Source organism: Euphorbia lathyris, chromosome 4 (assembly GCF_963576675.1).
Source record: "Euphorbia lathyris chromosome 4, ddEupLath1.1, whole genome shotgun sequence".
Lineage (NCBI taxonomy): Eukaryota > Viridiplantae > Streptophyta > Magnoliopsida > Malpighiales > Euphorbiaceae > Euphorbia > Euphorbia lathyris.
This window is the reverse complement of record NC_088913.1, coordinates 13,027,943-13,040,446: the sequence shown is the minus strand read 5'-3', so window position 1 is coordinate 13,040,446 and position 12,504 is coordinate 13,027,943.

Sequence of the window (12,504 nt, the reverse complement as noted above, 5' to 3'; positions counted from 1 at the left end):
ATCTTTTAAAAACTATTTACAACTATGTCAAGTAATAATTTTGGATTAGGATAAATTAGTAAAATCAGTACTTTTAGTATATTTTAAGGATTAGAATTTATAAATTAGAAATTTATAATATATTTTCTAGAGTTTATGATTTATGAATTGGAGTCTAAATTTTTTAAATTATGGTTTAAAATCATAATATATAGAGAATAATGACATATTAAGAATTAAGTTTGCTGATATGACTTAGTTGTAATTTTGTATTTAATTATGATATTCATGTATTTGAGGTTTTTACCTAAATCCAATTAATGGCTCACTTTATTACTGTAACCATTTATTGTTTATGATGGCTCGGTAGTAGATATTAATTGATTTTTTTCTTTAAAATCAATTGTTTCTAATTTTTATTAGACATTTTTTTATCTCATATTTAGAATTGAAAGATAAAAAAACCCGAAAAATAGAACCGAGCGGGAAATTAGCATACTCAATTGATTTTAATTTTATTAATTAATATCGTTATCACCATTTAAATTTTTAATTTCTAGATTTCAGATATTCTACTATATGATGAAATTATTTAGTTTAAAAGTTTAAATTGATAGTAGACTTGAAAAGAATAATTAAATGTTTATTAGTGGTCCAAAAACCCAAAGACACAAGGAATAAATAGAAAAGAAAGAAACATTTTCATGTATGATGGCTCCACCACTAATTTGCTTTGCTTTGGGGTAGTTGTTGACAAGTCACTATCTAATTTCTTTTTTCTTTCCATGACAAAACCAAACCATGGAAAAGAAAAAGACACCAAATATTGGACTCCAATTACAATTATATAAGTTACACCTATCATCCTTCAAATTTGTTTTTATTTTGTACTTACTAATCTCACCTTTTACGTAACACTGTTTAGTTCTTTTATTTTGAAAAACACATTATACCTTTGATCCTTTTGATTGTTTCTTTAGATTTTTAATCAAACATATCTTAACTCTCAGAACATTGATAATGCAATACAAAATAGTCATGTTACTATGTTATTTTATGTCTATCTATTTATATCGAGTATAATGGTTAAAAATCTAAAAACAATAGATAGAATGATCAAAAGATTAACAGTGACAAATGATGGAGATCTAATAATATGTTTTTCAAAATAGATGGACTAAATAGTGTAATAGATAAAAAAGAGAGGACTAATAAATTATTTACCTTTTTACTATTTATCAAGGTCAAAATGGTGGATGACTCTAAAAAAAAAAAGTCAAAATGGTGGATGTTGATCTCGAAATAAATAAAAATATAACATTTTTTTTATGGAATCTTCAATTTTTTAATTTTCAAAACATTATCGGAACTTTTTCTCTCTAAACAACTACTTTCTCTCCTGCCAAAACAATACATAAATGACATCAAAATCAAAGATCGTAAAATTTAAAATTGCTTAGGATGTTCAAATTTCATAATGTTCGATTTTGAAGTTCGAGGGCCATAATGAAAGTAAGGAGAAAATTGAGTGGCCATCGGTGTAATTTATCTTATTTTTTTTACTCAATAGCAATTTTCCTCACATCATAAACATATAGCATATGGTGTGATTGGATCTAAGGAGAAACTCTAGAATGAGTTGACAACCAATGAAACACCTGTAATAAGATAGAAAAAGAGTCAAAAGAGAGGTTGAGGATCAGCGACCTCACTCTGATATCTAAGTTAGAAAAATTTATAGTAGAAAAGGAAGAAGAATATAATTGTAGGGTTCAGTGGTGTTGTACCTCTTATGTGCAGTTATCTTATTCTATTTATAAGATATAGATGGGTAGTTTGTGACTACTATTAGTTTATATGCCCTGACTGGTGCCAATGACACGTGTAGGAACATAAAAGGGAATATATCTCACTGTGAGACCACTAAAATTTGGTGCATTCTAACTGCAAGTCGTATATGTCGGCGATGAAATTTTTGTGAATTTGCATATCTCTTTCATTAGTCCATGTATCAAGGCGGTTATAACTTCCTCAAATACATCTGTTGTTATATCGCGTGAAAAGGCAAAAAAAAAATCTCACTAAAACTTCAATTAAAGTCTAGGATCTAGGATCCATGTATGATAATGAATGAATAATAAATAAAATGATTAACAAATATCATTCTTCTTCGAATTGAGTTTAGAATTTGATGAAATCATGAACCGAAAATATGAACAGATGAGGAGCTACGAATATTGCTACATCCCTCTATATAGTTTCACACAGCGAAAACTTAACAATGAGATCGTGGAATAGCACTGTATCAATTGAAAAAAAAAAAATTGATCACATTTTATACATAAGAGCATCTCTAGTGGAAGTAACAAACCTTTGTTACTTCCACTTGCCACCTATACAAAAACACAACTTATAAATAACATTCCACTCAGGGCCGTCTCCAGCATTTTGAAGGCCCTAGGCAATCTTTATACTTCTTTTCACATCAATATTCAATATTATTTTAAAAATAATAGATGTCAAATAATAAAACCAATATGTTATTAATTACAATTCAAATCATATGCTAATCTTGACAATCAAAATCAAATAATAACATAAAGTTAATAAATAATTATTTTTCTTACTTTTGTACATGTAAAATCAAGTTTATTCTTATCAGTCACGAAAGAAGCAAGCAGACGACAAAGTACTAAATCCTACAAATTAATCTTGGACGGTTGAACTCAAATCTAATCGTAAGATTCTGTGGGGGGAAGAAAGAGAATAATTTATCTTGATATTTAGAGATTGGTTGAGTTAGACGTTTATTATAAATGATAAGGCTTAAACCACTATCTGACCGTCGAATTATCCAAAATTGTATGAGTTGACCCTCAATCTATTCAAAATGTTTTAATTTTCCCCCTCAATTGGTGAAATTTCACCATACTTTGAATCAAGACTTAATAGTATTGTTATTCTATTGACACGTGACGATATTTTGACAATTAGACTTGATAAATTTTAGTTGAGGGGTTTATTTTTATTTGTTTTTCTTGTTTTAATGTAATTAATTATTTTCACATAAGAAAATCTATGTGTCAAATAAATTTTAAGACATGCGACGTATCAAGTTTATATGTCAAAATATCACCACATATCAGAGGGATAACGATTTTGTCAAGTCTCCATCAAGATAGGGTGAAATCTCAATTGGAATAGTTCAGGAGCTAAATGTGGTCAAATAACAAAATTTTAAATAGATCATGGGTAAATAACACTTTACATCAAATTACAAATTATAATTAGGATATGGTACCAAAATAGGAATATGGTTTTTTGGGACTATATCAATTTAGGTTCCACGTACAAAATAACACCATTATAGGCTTAACGTTTAAAAAAATGTACTAATTTAGGTCTCGATAACGGAACGTGACACGTTATTTATATTACTTTATTAAGTTCGGTCGATTGTACTTGGAGCGAGAAACCATAACTTAATGGAGTAATATGAATGACGTGTCACGTTCCATTACTGATGCCTAAATTGGTACATTTTTTAAACATTAAGTCTACATTAGTGCTATTTTGTACGTGGAACCTAAATTGATATTTTTTCAAAAACCATAGACCTATCTTAATACTTTATCCCTTATAATTAGTTTCATCTAGTAATTTATAAAAATTTATAAATTTATAAACTAACACAAATTTAATAACAAAATAATATTTGGGTTCTAATTTATATTGTTTCTCAAAGTGTTAGTATTTTATTTCTAAGACAGATGATAAGTAAATAAAAGATCTAGAAAAAGAAAAAGAAAATAAAAACGAAGAGCAAGCAAGCAAATTGAGTGAGAGACTTTTATTTATTTATTTATTTTTTATATGAAACATTGACATACAATGTTCAGGAGGCATTTTTTTATATAAAAAAAAATTTGAGGCCCTCACCAAAGGTGAGGCCCTAGGCGTTGGCCTGAGGGAACTCCCCCTGGAGCCGGCCCTGATACCACTATAATCCTTTCTTACTTTCAATTTTTTGTAAGATTCACTTGTCATAAAACACTATTTTACAATGTTACCGTTAAAATAAAAGAGAGAAAAGACTTGGGAAAAAAAAATACATTACCCTTGAAATAAAAAAAGAGAGAAAATGTTTTTTTAATTGTCATGGAGAGAAACGAGTTGAAAATATAGAAATGTAAAAAAAAGTGGTACTGCCAGAGATGGCAGACCTTACCTTTAAGAATTTGAAGTGCCAATCTCGCGCGTGTCCATATGCAATCCAACTGATGCTTTGCGTGCACCTCACTGGAAAAATTAGTAACTTACCAAAATTGATAACATCCTTTTCTACTGGTTGGTTGTAACTTATTTTTCAAAGTAACAAGTTAGAAAGTAGAATTACTTCATTTAATTCAAAACCATACTTAATACGATAAACTAATGGGATAATTAGAAAACTAGCCCTATTTTAAAACTCATTTACATATCTAGTCTAGTTCTTCAACTTCTTATAAATCTAGGCTGTTTCACTACATTTGGACAAAAATACCCTTGTTTTTCCAAATTCAAATATATGAATATAGTTTGTCGTACCTGTCGTATTTTGTTAAAATACGACAAACGGCAGAATATATAGTCTGTCGTACCTGTTGTATTTTGTTAAAATACGACAGACGACAGAATATATAATTTGTCGTACTTGTCGTATTTTTAAAAAGTACGATAAATAACAGAATATATTGTCTGTCGTACCTGTCGTATTTTCAAAAAATACGACAAGCGACAGAATATATAGTATGTCGTACCTGTCGTATTTTCAGAAAATGCAAATGATAAACCTAACAAATAATGGAAGGCTTAGGATGATGTCCATACAAAATTTCTTCAAGTTATTATATATATATATATATATATATATATATATATATATATATATATATATATATATATATATTGCAAAGAATATAGGAAGTTCCAAGGTTATAATTTGGAACACAATGACATGCATGGAAGACTCATCATTGACACAAAGCCAAGTTCCAATCTTTGCAATAAGCTTAATGACTTAATTTAGCAGGATGTCCCTAATGATGTGCGAATATGAATGAATGAAATACTTCTAGTTCTATGATACTGGCCCCCCGGATCTTCTGTAATTCTTCTATTTAAAAGGCTTAAAACTATGTATATGCATCTTTTCTATTTTCATTGTTTTCTATGACAACATATATTTTTTTATATGCAGTTTGGCCGAGGCCCTTGATATGCAAGCTCCAGTGATGCCTAAGGGAGAAGCTTGTTGCATCTGAAGTGAATGGTAGACACTTTCTTCAAAAGATACATAAATGGATGGAAAGCAAGGATGAAGAGAAGCTTAATTTTAAGTCGTGCTCAAGTGACCTGGAGAGCAGAATTCTACCTAAAAAAGCTAGGTAAATTGCAGCTTGTTATTCTGTGAAATTTAACTAAAGGCCCCTAGTGATTATTCAAATACATACTTTGTGTGATAAGTGTGAAAAGGAAGTTGCTATTATTTCTTTTGGCTCATGGGCAGCATGTGTTATTGAATGTGTATTGTGTATTGCACTATTCACTTTGTAGATACCCATTGTTGTCCGACCCAATTTTTAAGTTTTTAATGAATTTTACTTGAAATTTGAACAATTCGTAAATTATTCAGAATATACGGTATTGTCTCGGAAATAATTTGTCAATGAGAAAATTGTGATATTAAAGCTAATTTGTCATGTTTTGATATAAATCGGTAAAAATACCAAATTATATTCAAAACGTGACTTAATAGAATTAATGTTTAACCCATTATGAATTTTATTCGAGATATGTTCCTTGTATTTTCAGAATATTTATGAAAATACGACAGGTACGACATAATATATTTTTCATCGTATTTTAAAAAAATATGACAGGTACGACATGCAATATATTCTGTCGCCTGTTGTATTTTTTTAAAATACGACAGGTACGACAGACTATATATTCTGTCTTCTGTCGCATTTTAACAAAATACGACAGGTATGACAGATTATATCCATATATTTGAATTTGGAAAGACAAGGGTATTTTTGTCCAAATGTAGTGAAACTGTCTAGATTTGTAAGAAGTTGGAGAATTAGGTTAGATATGTAAATGAGTTTTAAAATAGGACTAATTTTGTAATTATCCATACACTAATCCTATTAATTTAAATCATAATTATAATTATACGTTTATATAATTAAATATAATTATTTTCAATGTAATTACATTTAATATAATTATAATTATCCTTTTATCATTATAACCAATATAGTTATAATTCATATTTGGAATTTTATTTTAACAATTAAAATAAACTTCCTATGTGTCTAAACATGTACTAGTTGTAATCCCTCAATGATGTTGGCTTTGGCAAATATTAACCGGAGCTTTAAAAAATTGAGGTTCATTTACCTTCTGAAAGTCATAGCATCGACTCCGAACTAGATAGGTGCTTAGGAATCTTCATCATGTTAATATAGTGGGGTACGAGATTCCTACTCCCGCATATTATTGTGGACATCCTCTAGGAGTTCAACATGACTCCCATCCAGATATCCCTTAATGTGTGGTTGGAGTTGTTGGCTCTTATGAAGATCTATGAGGATTTGGACTTGATGTCGACTTGAGATGTATTTCGTAGGTTCTAGAAACCTACCAAGAAGAAGACCAATTATATTTGCTACTAGAATATGAGCTCTCGAATGAGAGCTTTTTTAATCAAGAAGAAAGAAAGCGTTAATGGCTTCAAACATGGTTCTGGGTTGGGGCGAACAAAGATGCCCAGATAACCTTTATTCTATGGGGTTTCCTTTTAATCCCAATTGGAACCCATATCCCGACCACCGTGAATCCTGAAGAAATAAGATGGACCTTATTTCGGAGGAGAAAGAAGCTTTGGAAGAGATCCTTTTCTTTTACAGGCGAGTACCATTCGAAGGATATGTTGTCCTTAATTAATAAGGATTTCCTATTGCTCTTCAAGATGATGTTGGAGAATTGTTTTTCTCCGATGAAAAGGTCTATCTCCAACTCCTTAGAGGTGATAAGCCTTTTAACTCTATTTTATTTCTTTTGGGTGAAGTCGTGGCTTTTAACATAACCCTTCATACTGTTATGCTAGTGAGGTGAGAAAAAAAGCTACTATCGAACGCGAAGTGGAGGGTGTCAAAGTTGGAGCTTCTTCTTCAACTTGCACTGGAACATCTATACTAACTGAGACTGAGGCAGTTCCCGCATCAATCGATGTTCATGTTCCCACATCAACTGGTGCTAAAGCTACTGAGAAATATGTCCTTTTTATAGCTGAAAATTGGCTTCTGTCAATGAGGGTGGTTCTGTTGTCCCTATATGTGGTCTTATGGATGAGCAAGGATCCTTGGCGCTTGTGGTGCTAAAATTAACTCCTCACCAACCTTACTCATCTCATATAGAGGTAGAAGTAGTCGATCTAGTGGAGCGTCATTCCCATGTGGCTAGCAAAGGTCTCATTCAGGGCTCTAGTTTTTCTGCAGTGTCCGGATCTATAAAGTCTCCCTAGGGTAAGTTTAAAAAAGTTGGGTAAGGAGAAGCTTTCATTTATCAAGGTTCCTCACAGTTCGCTTCTTCCAAGTTTTAAGGGATCAAAGAGGAAGATTCATGAGACAGTGGATCTGGAAGGTTCACTCGAGAAATCCCAACCGAATAAGCCTAAGGCCATCATAGCTCAAAAGATAAAGGCCGGGTAGAGGGATTTGTCGAGCCCTCTTCTTTGATTGCTAAAGAGGTTGAGCTCTTTAAGTAGTATGATATTGCCAATGTGCGTATTTCACATTGTTCATCTCACATCATTTTGTTTGTTTGATTCTTACTTCGTTGGTGCCTTTTTCTAGTTTTGGGAGAGATTGTAAAGTTGTCCCAAGATCATGTCCTACCCTTTGGTATGACTCCAACATAAAAATATACAATGTGCACAGACTCTCTCGCACCCATATTTAGGCATTGGCATAAAAGGCTTCAACTTGACCACAACTGCTTTCTTTGCATTCTCCCCCTTCTATTTTTGTGGTGTGAGCGCCGATGAATAGGCACTTCGTTTTGGATGACGAAGTAGCGTCAGGATCAACAACCTTCTTCCCTTTTGTCCCATTCATTTTCATTGTCTTTAGAGGCTTGCTCAGAATAGACAAATAATAGGCCCTATCAACACTGCTTGGGACCCATCAACCGCTTTGGACATAATCTCGCTCAATGAATTAGAGGGTTATCTCAATACCATTGTTATTCCCCCCTCTCCCAAGCCAAAAAGGCAGCAAAAGTAAAAAGAAGGGAAATATAAGATAGGCCAAGAGGGATCGAATGAGTGGCCTCGTAGTTAGGCAAGAAGAAAAGGCGGTCGCTAATCGATGTGCTTTTTCCGACCTCCCAAGTTTCTGAAGCCTCTCCTAAAAACAAATGGCACAAGAGGGATCGAATGTGTGGCCTCGTAGTTAGGCAACAAGAAAAGGCGGTCACTAATCGATGCGCTTTTTCCGACCTCGCAAGTTTCTGAAGCCTCTCCTAAAAACAAATGTCACAAGAATGGCAATAAGATAAGCAAGAATCGCAGAGCGAATTTTGAAACTCTCATAATACACAAATGAAAGATATTTATGCTAAGCGTCGAGAAGACCAAAGATAACAGTACTCATCATTACCCCCTACTGGTGGGGCCTCCTCAATTTAGTACTCATTCATAAACGCAAGCACGCTTTGAAAGGATAAAACCACTTATTCGATCAACATACCAGCCACGGATACCTCTCAACAAGGCCTTGACACTGGCAGGAATTGGATAAAATCGATCACGACAACCGCCAGCTCCACTCTCCCCACCCGATCAAAGAAGCCTCGACCCCTCTGGTTCACCAAACGAGCTGCTCATCGCACTATTCTGACCCGTCAGGTTCACATAAAATGTCTCACACCACCGGGGGGTCTTCTTGATACTAATCTAAAACCCACATAAAGCTCATATCAAGGAGAAACTCACACAAGGCCCATTTTAAGGCCTTAATGTCAGACATGTTTGGTGGTCTAGCCTCGAGGCCAACCGAAGTTTGAGGGTAGTATAAACTTATTGTCACTATCCAAAGTTTATAAAAACCAACAAGTGACATTTATTCGAGGGATTTGATTTTCTCTTTTTAGAACTCTCTTTCTATCTCTTTTACTGTTTCATTACTCTTTCTCTCTCTAATTTGATCCTCAAAAATTTTTTAGAGGACCGCTCGGGCGTACGATAGAAGCTTTCACCAGTGATCTCGGTTCCCCATTATATATATACACACACTGACTTTTTCTAATCCTAATATTTCATAATTATATGTAAATAAATGTACCTTCTATGGTTACTTTGTTTTTGACAAAGTACCATTACTTAGTGCATTTTCACCATTGGATGATGGGGTATAAAATTAATCCAATGGTAAAAACACACAAAGTAAAGCTTACTTTGTCAAAAACAAAGTAAGCATAGCCTTTACCTGTAAATAAAAGATTAATTTAAATAAACCTTAATAAGTTAACGTTAATCTTGGGAGACAAAGAAAAATCTGACGTGGCATTTTAGTATACGTCACCAAACACTATGTTTTCTCAAAATTATTACAATTAATTAGGTATAAATGTCTAATAAGTATAAATTTATAGTATAGTGGAGGTCAAATTTTTCATGTCTATTTAAAGTCTTAATCATATATCCATTTAGCTGTCGTTTATATCAGATTTTTAATATTTTGAGACATTTCTCATTATATCATCCCTTTCAAATGGTTAAATTGTAATTAGTGAGTTTTACAAGACTCTTTGTCAAATTATACTAATTTATTTAATTCTTTGATAATATATATACATTTTAATAAAATAATTAATTTAACTACACAATTGTTATTATCATTTTTATGAAAATGGTATCTCATTTCATTTTTTTCCCCGAAAAAATGGGCATCTCAATTCATAAGCAAAGTGTGAGTAGAACATGAAAAAAAGTAATGAATAAAACTTTATACAAGTATTGGTTACGACTAATACATAATCCATATAGATAAGAAAAAAAACTACAAAAGTAAAACAAACTGTTAATGGTACAACTAACATGAACAACACATGAAACATATACTTCTCGAAACTTCGAAATCATAGATAATCACTTGTAATTCATTCTTCATCATTTAAACCCTTTTAAACCTTCGGATCTGACTCCTTTCTTTTGCAACCACGTAAATCTAGCGATCTAAGAACAAAATCTAATGTTTATGCGATTGCTAAATCAGAAAATTTACAAATGGAAAGATAATAAACAACAGATGAAGTTCAAATGGATTAAGAGATCCGTTAAAATATATGAAATCCAACTAAAATAAACTTAACGAACAAAGAAAAGAAGAAAAACTAAGAAAATAGAATGGTGGAAGGAGGAAGAAGGAAAATAGCTAACAGCAATCCGAAAAAGAACAAAACCCAACCAGGGCCGGCTCCAGGGGGAGTTCCCCCAGGCCGACGCCTAGGGCCTCACCTTTGGTGAGGGCCTCAAATTTTTTTTATATAAAAAAATGCCTCCTGAACATTGTATGTCAATGTTTCATATAAAAAATAAATAAATAAATAAAAGTCTCTCACTCAATTTGCTTGCTTGCTCTTCGTTTTTATTTTCTTTTTCTTTTTCTAGATCTTTTATTTACTTATCATCTGTCTTAGAAATAAAATACTAACACTTTGAGAAACAATATAAATTAGAACCCAAATATTATTTTGTTATTAAATTTGTGTTAGTTTATAAATTTATAAATTTTTATAAATTACTAGATGAAACTAATTATAAGGGATAAAGTATTAAGATAGGTCTATGGTTTTTGAAAAAATATCAATTTAGGTTCCACGTACAAAATAGCACTAATGTAGACTTAATGTTTAAAAAATGTACCAATTTAGGCATCAGTAATGGAACGTGACACGTCATTCATATTACTCCATTAAGTTATGGTTTCTCGCTCCAAGTACAATCGACAGAACTTAATAAAGTAATATAAATAACGTGTCACGTTCCGTTATCGAGACCTAAATTAGTACATTTTTTTAAACGTTAAGCCTATAATGGTGTTATTTTGTACGTGGAACCTAAATTGATATAGTCCCAAAAAACCATATTCCTATTTTGGTACCATATCCTAATTATAATTTGTAATTTGATGTAAAGTGTTATTTACCCATGATCTATTTAAAATTTTGTTATTTGACCACATTTAGCTCCTGAACTATTCCAATTGAGATTTCACCCTATCTTGATGGAGACTTGACAAAATCGTTATCCCTCTGATATGTGGTGATATTTTGACATATAAACTTGATACGTCGCATGTCTTAAAATTTATTTGACACATAGATTTTCTTATGTGAAAATAATTAATTACATTAAAACAAGAAAAACAAATAAAAATAAACCCCTCAACTAAAATTTATCAAGTCTAATTGTCAAAATATCGTCACGTGTCAATAGAATAACAATACTATTAAGTCTTGATTCAAAGTATGGTGAAATTTCACCAATTGAGGGGGAAAATTAAAACATTTTGAATAGATTGAGGGTCAACTCATACAATTTTGGATAATTCGACGGTCAGATAGTGGTTTAAGCCTTATCATTTATAATAAACGTCTAACTCAACCAATCTCTAAATATCAAGATAAATTATTCTCTTTCTTCCCCCCACAGAATCTTACGATTAGATTTGAGTTCAATCGTCCAAGATTAATTTGTAGGATTTAGTACTTTGTCGTCTGCTTGCTTCTTTCGTGACTGATAAGAATAAACTTGATTTTACATGTACAAAAGTAAGAAAAATAATTATTTATTAACTTTATGTTATTATTTGATTTTGATTGTCAAGATTAGCATATGATTTGAATTGTAATTAATAACATATTGGTTTTATTATTTGACATCTATTATTTTTAAAATAATATTGAATATTGATGTGAAAAGAAGTATAAAGATTGTCTAGGGCCTTCAAAATGCTGGAGACGGCCCTGAACCCAACCAGCGGAAAGATGGAGCAAGTCGTCTAGTGAAGAATGGTGATACTGTGTTCCTTTAAAGGAGATCCAACGATGAATTTGGTGAATAAGAGAAGTGACGCTAAAAACGATAGAAGTTATAGAGGGTATACATAATTATTTTTATTTTATAAGAATTATTTTTATAATAAAATAATTAATTTATATATTTCTACCAGCAATTCAGTGCGATAACTTCTTTTTGGTGGATATATATATATATATATAGAGTAAAACCTATATAAATTAATAATGTTAGGATCATGAAATTTTATTAATTTATAGAGATATTAATTAATCAATAAAATAATAATTATTAATTTATAGAATGGTTTAAATTTTTTGTTACAATTGTCAAGTGCACATCGGAACTTTTGAATGTACTGAAAATAGTTAGATATGTAATTCAACTAGATTTAAATT